This window comes from Oncorhynchus masou, chromosome 19, assembly GCF_036934945.1.
Source record: "Oncorhynchus masou masou isolate Uvic2021 chromosome 19, UVic_Omas_1.1, whole genome shotgun sequence".
Classification (NCBI taxonomy): Eukaryota; Metazoa; Chordata; class Actinopteri; order Salmoniformes; family Salmonidae; genus Oncorhynchus; species Oncorhynchus masou.
In genome coordinates this window covers 35,153,456-35,166,779 of record NC_088230.1, presented here as the reverse complement: position 1 = coordinate 35,166,779, position 13,324 = coordinate 35,153,456, and the positions used below count along the sequence as shown (strand labels likewise).

The window sequence follows — 13,324 nt, the reverse complement described above, 5'->3', positions numbered from 1 at the left end:
GGTCCAAAAATGAGATTTTCAATCTCTATGACTATGTCCATCTTTAATTGCAATTGAAGGAATGAAAGATGAACAACAAAATACTAAAACCACAACCCAGAGAGTTAAGACTGGACAATACGCTCCACACATCAGACTGGGTCTGGGAGCCACTCTAGGACAGTACGTACTCTTCCTCATGGCCCTGAGCAGCGCTCCGATGCCGTCATACTGACGTCTCAGCAGGCTGAACATCACACGAACCAGCTCTGGGTCCTGGATGCTGCACTCCTGAGCCCAGCTCGCCATGGTCTGGCTGATCAACTCCTTCAGGTTGGCTGAGAGGAGATACCAAGAGTGTGTGTTATCTATTTAATCATACAGTAGTAACAGTTAACTCCTGAGCCCAGCTAGCCATGGTCTGGCTGATCAACTCCTTCAGATTGGCTAGAGAGGAGAGAGAGAGAGATTCCAGTGTGTTAGTATATTAGAGGGTCGTAGCTACAAATGAGGACCCCCGAGGACCTCTGTAGATGTTTCACAAAGTTGCTTTTTTGGTGTGTGTGTGTGGGGGGGGGGGGGGGGAATTCGGTCAGAGTCTCAACTTCCTGTTGAGAGTTAGAATAGTAGAATACACAAGGTACAGAAGCTGTTTTCCTCTTGTTATATGTCACTTACTGACAGCCACTCAATTAGCACTTGTCAGAGAGACATTTTTAGATTGGTAAGTTAGCTGGCTAGGCTAACCAGGCTATATTTAACTTTAACTCTACCTACATGTATATATTACCTCAATTAACTCAACTACCTGGTGCCCCCGCATATTGACACTGTACCGGTACCCCCTGTATATAGCCTCCATACTGACTCTGTACCGGTACACCCTGTATATAGCCTCCACATTGACTCTGTACCGGTACCCCCTGTATATAGCCTCCACATTGACTCTGTACCGGTACCCCCTGTATATAGCCTCCACAATGACTCTGTACCGGTACCCCCTGTATATAGCCTCCACATTGACTCTGACTCTGTATATAGCCTCCACATTGACTCTGTACCGGTACCCCCTGTATATAGCCTCCACATTGACTCTGTACCGGTACCCCCTGTATATAACCTCCACATTGACTCTGTACCGGTACCCCCTGTATATAGCCTCCACATTGACTCTGTACCGGCACCCCCTGTATATAGCCTCCACATTGACTCTGTACCGGTACCCCTGTATATAACCTCCACATTGACTCTGTACCGGTACCCCCTGTATATAGCCTCCACATTGACTCTGTACCGGTACCCCTGTATATAGCCTCCACATTGACTCTGTACTGGTACCCCTGTATATAGCCTCCACATTGACTCTGTACCGGTACCCCCTGTATATAGCCTCCACAATGACTCTGTACCGGTACCCCCTGTATATAGCCTCCACATTGACTCTGTACCGGTACCCCCTGTATATAGCCTCCACATTGACTCTGTACTGGTACCCCCTGTATATAGCCTCCACATTGACTCTGTACCGGTACCCCCTGTATATAGCCTCCACATTGACTCTGTACCGGTACACCCCGGAATATAGCCTCCACATTGACTCTGTACCGGTACCCCCTGTATATAGCCTCCACATTGACTCTGTACCGGTACCCCCTGTATATAGCCTCCACATTGACTCTGTACCGGTACCACCTGTATATAGTCTCCACATTGACTCTGTACCGGTACCCCCCTGTACATAGTCTCCACATTGACTCTGTACCGGTACCCCCTGTATATAGCCTCCACATTGACTCTGTACCGGTACCCCCTGTATATAGTCTCCACATTGACTCTGTACCGGTACCCCCTGTATATAGCCTCCACATTGACTCTGTACCGGTACCCCTGTATATAGCCTCCACATTGACTCTGTACCGGTACCCCCTGTATATAGCCTCCACATTGACTCTGTACCGGTACCCCCTGTATATAGCCTCCACATTGACTCTGTACTGGTACCCCCTGTATATAGTCTCCACATTGACTCTGTACCGGTACCCCCTGTATATAGCCTCCACATTGACTCTGTACCGGTACCCCCTGTATATAGTCTCCACATTGACTCTGTACCGGTACCCCCTGTATATAGCCTCCACATTGACTCTGTACTGGTACCCCCTGTATATAGTCTCCACATTGACTCTGTACCGGTACCCCCCTGTATATAGCCTCCACATTGACTCTGTACCGGTACCCCCCTGTATATAGCCTCCACATTGACTCTGTACCGGTACCCCCCTGTATATAGCCTCACTATTGTTATTTTACTGCTGCTGTTTAATTATTTGTTACTTTTTATTTTTTACTTATAATTGTTACTTTTTTCTTAAAACTTCTTAAATAAATTAAAGCATTGTTGGTTAAGGGCTTGTAAGTAAGCATTTCACTGTAAGGTCAACACCTGTTGTATTCAGCGTATGTGACAAATAACATTTGATGTGATTTATCTAAACTTGTAGTACTCGTGGCCTACAGGGGGCCCCCATTGATTGTGTTAGTCACTCTCACTCAGATATCCTATTAACAAGGCAAGTCATGGCAACGTGTAGAACTGCAGGAAATTAGCTGTAAAACTGCACATTTGTCTCTCCAACCCCATGCACATTTGTCTCTCCAACCCCATGCCAAAATGTGTAGAACTGCAGGATATTAGCTGTGAAACTGCACATTTGTCTCTCCAACCCCATGCCAAAATGTGTAGAACTGCAGGAAATTAGCTGTAAAACTGCACATTTGTCTCTCCAACCCCATGCCAAAATGTGTAGAACTGCAGGAAATTAGCTGTAAAACTGCACATTTGTCTCTCCAACCCCATGCCAAAATGTGTAGAACTGCAGGATATTAGCTGTGAAACTGCACATTTGTCTCTCCAACCCCATGCCAAAATGTGTAGAACTGCAGGAAATTAGCTGTAAAACTGCACATTTGTCTCTCCAACCCCATGCCAAAATGTGTAGAACTGCAGGAAATGAGTTGTAAAACTGCACATTTGTCTCTCCAACCCCATGCCAAAATGTATAGAACTGCAGGAAATTAGCTGTAAAACTGCACATTTGTCTCACCAACCCCATGCCAAAATGTGTAGAACTGCAGGAAATTAGCTGTAAAACTGCACATTTGTCTCTCCAACCCCATGCCAAAATGTGTAGAACTGCAGGAAATTAGCTGTAAAACTGCACATTTGTCTCACCAACCCCATGCCAAAATGTATAGAACTGCAGGAAATTAGCTGTAAAACTGCACATTTGTCTCACCAACCCCATGCCAAAATGTGTAGAACTGCAGGAAATTAGCTGTAAAACTGCACATTTGTCTCTCCAACCCCATGCCAAAATGTGTAGAACTGCAGGAAATTAGCTGTAAAACTGCACATTTGTCTCACCAACCCCATGCTAAAATGTGTAGAATTGATTGAAGTGAGTTACGGCCCCGTATATTGTTAATATCTTGACTTATTAAAACACAGCAAATGTATCCAGTTTACTCCTGAGCCCAGCTAGTCCTGGTCTGGAAGATCTTTCAGCTTGGCTAGATACACACATACATAAACACACACACGCACGCACGCACACACATACATAAACACACACACGAACACACATACATAAACACATGCATGCATACACGCACACATGCATACACACATACAAACCCATACCCTCTATAACACACACACTCTGCTGCTCTTTCTTCTATTCCACTTTCCTTTATTCTCCTCTCCTCACCTCTCCTCTCCTCTCCCTACCTCTCCCTACCTCCCCTACCTCTCCTCTCCCCAACATCTCCTCTCCCCACCTCCCCAACCTCTCCTCTCCCCACCTCCCCTACCTCTCCTCTCCCCACCTCCCCTACCTCTCCTCTCCCTACCTCTCCTCTCCCTCCCCACTTCCTCACCCCTCTCCTCTCCCAACATCTCCTCTCCCCACCTCCCCTACCTCCCTCTCCCCACCTCCCCTACCTCTCCTCTCCCCAACATCTCCTCTCCCCACCTCCCCAACCTCTCCTCTCCCCACCTCCCCTACCTCTCCTCTCCCCACCTCCCCTACCTCTCCTCTCCCTACCTCTCCTCTCCTCTCCCCACTTCCTCACCCCTCTCCTCTCCCAACATCTCCTCTCCCCACCTCCCCTACCTCTCCTCTCCCCACCTCCCCTACCTCTCCTCTCCCCACCTCCCCTACCTCTCCTCTCCTCTCCCAACATCTCCTCTCCCCACCTCCCCTACATCCCCTCTCCCCACATCTCCTATCCCCTCTCCTACCTCCCTCTCTCCTAATATAGACTTCCTAAACACCCTGAATTCCTCCTTCATCGTCATGCGAAACGTTCCCTTTCTCTTTTTCTCATTAACTCTATAAAACTTCCCCTAAACGTTTTCTAATTAAGTCAATGATGCTGGACTAGACAAGAATGTTAAGTACCTCCCTTATTAGAAGTCTCCCTCAACAGATATTGGACGTTATATCAGTATGGTGCACAACATGTGATTTGCCCATCAAACCTCCGATAAAGTGGGTACTGGGGAGACAAACTGAACAATCTCTTCCCAAGTAAACTACTTGTACTTATGTACATTACATTTCCGTTAAAAAAATAATGTTTTTTTTTTAAGTATATATATAAATATATGTATTCTGCCACATACACGGGATAGGTCCAGTGAAATGTGTTGTTTTAGAGGGTCTGACATAGTAAATGAAAGCTGGTTGATAGCCAAAACCCCACCCCGGGAGTCACAGAGCTCACACACACACACACACACACACACACACACACACACACACACACACACACACACACACACACACACACACACACAGAGTACAATCTGTCTCCACCTGGTTCAGAATTGAGGCCGTCCAAAAACACTTAGCTGCCTGACTTCTAAGGAGGGTTTTGCGTTCAGCTAAATACCAGAGAGAGGAAGTTTCCTCTGGCGTAAACCTCTGGAGTGGTGCCGTGGAGTTGTGTTAGTGAGCTGCAGAGAACAGACTGGGCTTTTGTTGTAGACCTTTGTGTTGTTGGGGAGGAACCATACACAAGTTACAGATGTCTCTTGAACTGCACTGTTGATTGAGGGCCTGATTAAGGGCTTGTAAGAAAGCAGTTCACGTTAAGGTCCACACGTTGGATTCGGTGAGAAATAAAGTTTGATTTGATGTGTTACAGAATAAGGATATCGGCTTACATCACTGAGGTCAATATGAGGTTTAACACTTAAAACCGACAGGGATCTTATCATGACTATAAGTAGGTAACTCTTCAGTATTGCAGTGTGAACCAATAGCGCCCACCTTTGCAATTCAACTCAGTCCTGCCAGACGATCAGGTAAGTGACAGATTTGTGAACATGGTCCCTAGCTGTGTGTTGCCGCTTTCCATGTTGTCTGTTGTCTGTAGCTTGTGAGGTGTGGAAACACTTTGTTGCTTTTATGAATTTTGTCTTGCTGCTTTTTGCTCTATGTTGCTCTGTCTGTATGCTACGTCTTGCTTGTCCTATGTTGCTATGTCTTGCTTGTTCTATGTTGCTATTGTCTATATTGTAATTGTTTTTAATAACCTGCCCAGGGACAGCGGTTGAAAATTAGCCGGCTGGCTAAAACCGGCACTTTTACTGAAACGTTGATTAATGTGCACTGTCCCTGTAAAATTAAAAATAAACTCAACTCAACTCAACAAGGGTGTTTTAAATGTCTGTCTGATGAACATATATCACGTAAATTAATGTTAACGTATCATCTTCAGACAGAGAGATAAAAGAGATGTTCCCTCTTTTCCTACCCTTTGATGAACATTTCTGAAGGGCAATGACAAGTGGGAAACATGCTTTTTCCTAGACAGTCTCCTACTGGGAGCAGCCTGAATTGACTGATCTGAAAACTGCACTAACGCCAACCCTGGGAGTCTCTTACTGGGAGCACACTGAATTGACTGATCTGAAAACTGCACTAACGCCAACCCTGGGAGTCTCTTACTGGGAGCAGACTGAATTGACTGATCTGAAAACTGCACTAACGCCAACCCTGGAAGTCTCCTACTGGGAGCAGCCTGAATTGACTGATCTGAAAACTGCACTAACGCCAACCCTGGCAGTCTCTTACTGGGAGCAGCCTGAATTGACTGATCTGAAAACTGCACTAACGCCAACCCTGGCAGTCTCTTACTGGGAGCAGCTTGTTCCTGCTCTGCAGGTTCCTCCTCTAGTTTCTTGGGCGGTCCCTTGATCTTATAGAGCATGGCCAGCAGACGACCCTTTATAGACGTGTCCTCTTCCTCCTCCTCCTCGTCCACCGGGATGCCTGCAGGGACCGAGGAGAAATATGAAGGGCAGGACTGGGAGAACATAGAGGTTGATGTGGTACTTTCAGGTAAAGAGTTTATAATTACATTTTAACATATATAATCACTACTGAACTGTGAACCTATATGATCAATACACATCCCACTTGGTACTGACATCAATTCAACGTTTATTCCACGTTGGTTCAATGTAATTTCATTGAAATGACGTGGAAACAACATTGAGTTGAACCAGTGTGTGCCCAGTGGGAGGCAACCTGTCACAAGAGTCCTCATGTCCTGCAAGGAAACATTGCACATTTGGGATGAACTTTTGATCTAATAACTGAAATGATGTATTGATTTTAACATCAATGGAAGATCTGCGAGTTACTGTACGCTCCTGCATCTCAAGGTAGGATTTGTCTTTTAACTGTCCGTGTGTGTGTGTCTGCGTGGATATCGTACCACAGTGCAGTCTCAGCTCATCATGGAAGCTGTAGAGGTCTTCCTGAATCTCTTCAGGACAGGGACAGTCCTCCCCAGCAGCAAAGTTCAACAGGATGTTGATCTATATGGATGGAGGGAGGTGTGTTCGTGAGTGAGAGAGAGACAGAGAGGGAGAGGGAGAGATACAGAAAGGGAGAGAGAGAGAGAGAGAGGGAGAGAGGGAGAGATACAGAGAGGGAGAGAGAGAGAGAGAGATATTCCCTACAGCACAGCATCATTACTGTGAGTCAGACTGGCCAGGAGATTCTCTATGACATCACGTCTGTTTGATCCATGAAGAGGAGTATGGATGGTTTTCCCACCTCTAGCTTGGGGACAACATTCACAGAGCATACTACAAGGGGATATATTGCCATCCTACGGTGAGGAAAGCCATTTACCAGGAGGCACCCTACGGTAATATGGCCATTGGACCAAACGGCAGCTAGCTGTATGTGGAGAGGCACATGCAAACTATAAAAGACATTCACTATAAATTCAATTGAGTCCCGTCCTGCCGGATGAGGGCCAATGTTTTGATTTTATCTTTGGCACTACTGCTTCTTAATAAAATACGGTGAGAAGTAAAGAGGTCTTTGTGATTCGTGATGTGATTAGTGACGTGATTAGTGATGTGAGTATTGTGTGTGTCAGACATGTAGGAAAACCCAGTGGCAGTGAGCCCCAGCTTCAGTGTTGCATGTTCAATCCCAGTGCTAGGCACTTGTTTAAAAACCCTACCTCAAAAATTAACTCTAACCTTAACCATTCATAACCCTATCTTAACCCTTACCTTAACCATTCATAACCCTATCCCAAACCTTAACCATTCATAACCCTATCCCAAACCTTAACCATTCATAACCCTATCCCAAACCTTAACCATTCATAACCCTATCCCCAACCTTAACCATTCATAACCCTATCCCAAACCTTAACCCTTACATTAACCATTCATAACCCCTATCCCCAACCTTAACCATTCATAACCCTATCCCCAACCTTAACCATTCATAACCCTATCCCTAACCTTAACCATTCATAACCCTATCCCAAACCTTAACCCTTACATTAACCATTCATAACCCTATCCCAAACCTTAACCCTTACCTTAACCATTCATAACCCTATCCCTAACCTTAACCATTCATAACCCTATCCCCAACCTTAACCATTCATAACCCTATCCCAAACCTTAACCCTTACATTAACCATTCATAACCCCTATCCCCAACCTTAACCATTCATAACCCTATCCCTAACCTTAACCATTCATAACCCTATCCCAAACCTTAACCATTCATAACCCTATCTCAAACCTTAACCATTCATAACCCTATCCAAACCTTAACCATTCATAACCCTATCCCTAACCTTAACCCTTACCTTAACCATTCATAACCCTATCCCTAACCTTAACCATGCATAACCCTATCCCTAACAACCATTCATAACCCTATCCCTAACCTTAACCATTCATAACCCTATCCCTAACCTTAACCATTCATAACCCTATCTCAAACCTTAACCATTCATAACCCTATCCCAAACCTTAACTATTCATAACCCTATCCCAAACCTTAACCCTTACCTTAACCATTCATAACCCTATCCCTAACCTTAACCATTCATAACCCTATCCCAAACCTTAACCATTCATAACCCTATCCCAAACCTTAACCATTCATAACCCTATCCCAAACCTTAACCATTCATAACCCTATCCCCAACCTTAACCATTCATAACCCTATCCCAAACCTTAACCCTTACATTAACCATTCATAACCCCTATCCCCAACCTTAACCATTCATAACCCTATCCCTAACCTTAACCATTCATAACCCTATCCCTAACCTTAACCATTCATAACCCTATCCCAAACCTTAACCCTTACCTTAACCATTCATAACCCTATCCCAAACCTTAACCCTTACCTTAACCATTCATAACCCTATCCCTAACCTTAACCATTCATAACCCTATCCCCAACCTTAACCATTCATAACCCTATCCCAAACCTTAACCCTTACATTAACCATTCATAACCCCTATCCCCAACCTTAACCATTCATAACCCTATCCCTAACCTTAACCATTCATAACCCTATCCCAAACCTTAACCATTCATAACCCTATCTCAAACCTTAACCATTCATAACCCTATCCAAACCTTAACCATTCATAACCCTATCCCTAACCTTAACCCTTACCTTAACCATTCATAACCCTATCCCTAACCTTAACCATGCATAACCCTATCCCTAACCTTAACCATTCATAACCCTATCCCTAACCTTAACCATTCATAACCCTATCCCTAACCTTAACCATTCATAACCCTATCTCAAACCTTAACCATTCATAACCCTATCCCAAACCTTAACTATTCATAACCCTATCCCAAACCTTAACCCTTACCTTAACCATTCATAACCCTATCCCTAACCTTAACCATTCATAACCCTATCCCAAACCTTAACCATTCATAACCCTATCCCAAACCTTAACCATTCATAACCCTATCCCCAACCTAACCATTCAAAACCCTATCCCTAACCTTAACCATTCATAACCCTATCCCCAACCTAACCATTCAAAACCCTATCCCTAACCTTAACCATTCAAAACCCTATCCCTAACCTTAACCATTCATAACCCTATCCCTAACCTTAACCCTTACCTTAACCATTCATAACCCTATCCCTAACCTTAACCATTCATAACCCTATCCCTAACCTTAACCATTCATAACCCTATCCCAAACCTTAACCCTTACCTTAACCATTCATAACCCTATCCCTAACCTTAACTATTCATAACCCTATCCCAAACCTTAACCCTTACCTTAACCATTAATAACCCTATCCTTATCCTTATCCCTAACCTTAACCATGTGTGTGGTGTGTGTGTGTGTGCTCAGGAGCGTGTGTGTGTGTGTGTGTGTGTGTGTGTGTGTGTGTGTGTGTGTGTGTGTGTGTGTGTGTGTGCGCTCAGGAGCGTGTGTGTGTGTGTGTGTGTGTGTGTGTGTGTGTGTGTGTGAGGTGTTCTCTCTCTCTCTCTCTCTATGCTGAGTAATGTTCCTCTACTCAAGTCCCAGGCACAGCGGGGACAGAAAGACGGTTCCATGAAGGTTTAATAGAGTTTTCTGCTAAAGTAACAACATGATGACAATAACGACTAAAACAGTACCTGCTCCTGAGGAGGGGATCTGAACTCCTTGGTCTTCTTGGCGGTGACGGCAGCAGACATGTTGAGGGCCAACATCAACTCGTTGTACCTGAACTTCTGGTTGTACTGCAGCTTGGACACGAAGCTGTCTGAGAAGGACACGATGGCCTCGATACGCTGCTTCAACTCACAGTCACAGAAGTAGTGCAGCAGCTCACACATCTAGTAGAGAGTTAGATCATGTTTGATCACAGACGGTACAGTGCAGTACAGTACACAACAGGGTTGGGCTCAATTCTGAATTGAGTTGTGAATTGGTCTTTAATTCCAACAAAGAGAGATTAAGTTAGCACTACCTAGTAGAGAGGGATATTTCTGTCAGTATTGCATATACAGTGTTACATGTGATGTGATGTACCAATTATGTTATAGTGTTAAACAAGTTGTTTAATCTGATCAAAAACATGTGATGTTTTTGCTGATTATCGTTTTGCTGGTAAATGTAATGTGATTGAGTAGTCAACCAATTTACTATTTGGCATCAATCAACAGTCCATTTAGCTGGGACTGAACACCTGGTGCTTCAACTCTGCCAGTGTGTGAGACACTGAGGGTGTGTGTATGTGTGTGGGTGTGTGTGTATGCGGGGGTGGGCTCTCTCTCCTACCTGTCGTTTGACAGACTCAGGCAGTGTCTTCTCCAGCAGTCCCTTCACAGACATTTTGACCTCCTTGGTCTCCTCCTCACCAGCCTCCACGGCCTTCACCTCGTTGCTGCTCACTTCCTCCTTCTCTCCTCCTCCTGCTGCTGCCTCTACCTCCTCCACCTTCGCCTCCTCATCTTCTGGATCCCCGAACACGTTGGGATCGATGAGAAGCAGGATCAGCCTCACCTAGTACATGAAAAACCATGCCACATATTTAATGCAAATAAAGATAACTGTCAAAATAAAGGAAACACTTGAGTAATAAATGAGGGATACAGTATATTGAAAGTAGGTGCTTCCACACAGGTGTGGTTCCTGAGTTAATTAAGGAATTAACATCCCATCATGCTTAGGGTCATGTATAAAATTGCTGCAGGCCATTATTTTGGCTACCATGGCTATGCCCCCATAGGATGACAATACCCCCATCCACAGGGCACGAGTGGCCAACGACGAGTTTGATGAGCATGAAAATGACGTAAGCAATGGCAATGGCCGTCTTAGTCACCAGATCTCAGCCCAATTGGGCGGCAGGGTAGCCTAGTGGTTTGAGTGTTGGACTAGTAACCGGAAGGTTGCAAGTTCAAACCCCCGAGCTTGACAAGGTACAAATCTGTCGTTCTGCCACTGAACAGGCAGTTAACCCACTGTTCCCAGGCCGTCATTGAAAATAAGAATTTGTTCTTAACTGACTTGCCTGGTTAAATAAAGGTAAAATAAAAAAAATAAAAAATTGAACATTTACGGGAGGCACTGGAGCGATGCCTCAGACAGTGTTTTCCGCCACCAACAACAAAACACCAAATGATGGAATTTCTAGTGGAAGAATGGTGTCATATCCCTCCAATAGAGATCCAGACACTTGTAGGATCTATGACAAGGTGTATTAAAGCTGTTCTGGTTCGTGGTGGCCCAACACCCTATTAAGAAACTTGATGTTGGTGTTTCCTTTATTTTGGTAGTTACCTGTATATGCTATTTAGCCGACACTATATTTATCCAAAGCTACTTCCAGTATAGGCAGTACATACATTTTTTGTCCATGTCACCCCAGCAGGAATGAAATCCACAACCCTGGGTTGTGTTCATTAGAGCATACTGAAGCAGAAGTGTTCCAGTCCGTTTCCTTTTGTTTCATTCCTAATGAAAACAACCTTGGCTTTGCTAGCGCCACGCTCACACATCATACCAACTGATCTTCACAGACAGGACTAAACATCACCTCCTCGCTGGTGAGTACCCCCATGATGAGCAGGGTCCCGATCAGCTTGAGGATGGGGACAAACTGGTACTCCACACTGCCCCCTACTGGGTCTCTGATGTGACTGCCTCCTCCCTGCACCGCCTCAGTCAGCATACTGATGGCCTTCTCCTTCAGGATGCCCAGGGGGATCTGGGGGCTGGAAGAATCATATAATAATCATGTGTTTTATAGTGCATTTGTCGTAGCCATAGATATAACATAATAAAAATACTATAAACATACTATAAACATTTCACGTTTTGACATCTTTAACTGATTATTTTAAATCTTTAACTGACTATTTTACATTTTTAACCGACTATTTGAAATCTTTAACCAACTATTTGAAATCTTTAACCGACTATTTAAAATCTTTAACCGACTATTTGAAATCTTTAACTGACTATTTAAAATCTTTAACCGACTATTTGAAATCTTTAACCGACTATATGAAATCTTTAACCGACTATTTGAAATCTTTAACCGACTATTTGAAATCTTTAACCGACTTTAACCGACTTAACCGATCTTTAACCGATTGCTCTAGCCTGTCTAAAGTGCAAGATGGGTGGAGTTTACAATTTTGTGACTATTCTATTGGTCCATTTAACCAGGAAATCTCAATCAAGTCCAGGTGAAGCATTTTAAATGATTTCAAATAGTATCTCATTCGAAGTCTAAAAGCTTTACAGCTTTGACAAAACGTGAAAGAGGTAAAACCCTGACCTGTAGAGGTGCTGCTGTTTCTCGGTGGTGATGAAGGAGAGAGGGGAGAAGTTGAGGCGTGGTTTCAGCGAGGTGCTGAGGCCTACACCGGGTAGAGAGTGTCTCTTGGACTCGTCAGGGAACAGCTTGATGGAGCGCGTCTCATCAGTCACAGGGATAATAAACTCGTTGTTCATCATCAGACGAGCCTCCTTCGCTGTCTCCAGGTGGATGCTGGTGGTAGGTACATCAACCAATCAATCAATATATCAACCAACCAATATATCAATATATCAATCAATCAATAAATCAATCAATCAATATATCAACCAACGAATATATCAATATATCAATCAATCAATATATCAACCAATCAATAAATCAATCAATCAATATATCAACCAATCAATATATCAACCAATCAATATATCAACCAATCAATATATCAATATATCAACCAATCCAATCAATCCATCAATCAATTAATATATCAACCAATCAATCAATATATCAACCAACCAATCAATCAATATATCAATCAATTAAACAGTCAGTCAATCAACCAATCAACCAATCAGTTATCAGCATAATAATAGATTTCAATAAAATACTTATTTTCCAAGTGCGTCAACATCCTGTTCCTTATAAAGACCACTCATCCACCAACCAATGAACTCCTCACCCACCTCATAAGCACATTATAGAAGCCCTCTC

General features: G+C 43.9%; 1 pseudogene; it reads right to left on the bottom strand.

Moving 5' to 3' along the window:
* The window catches only part of LOC135506227 (ryanodine receptor 3-like), a 250,423-nt pseudogene that overhangs the window by 103,697 nt on the left and 133,402 nt on the right, over positions 1-13,324 (bottom strand).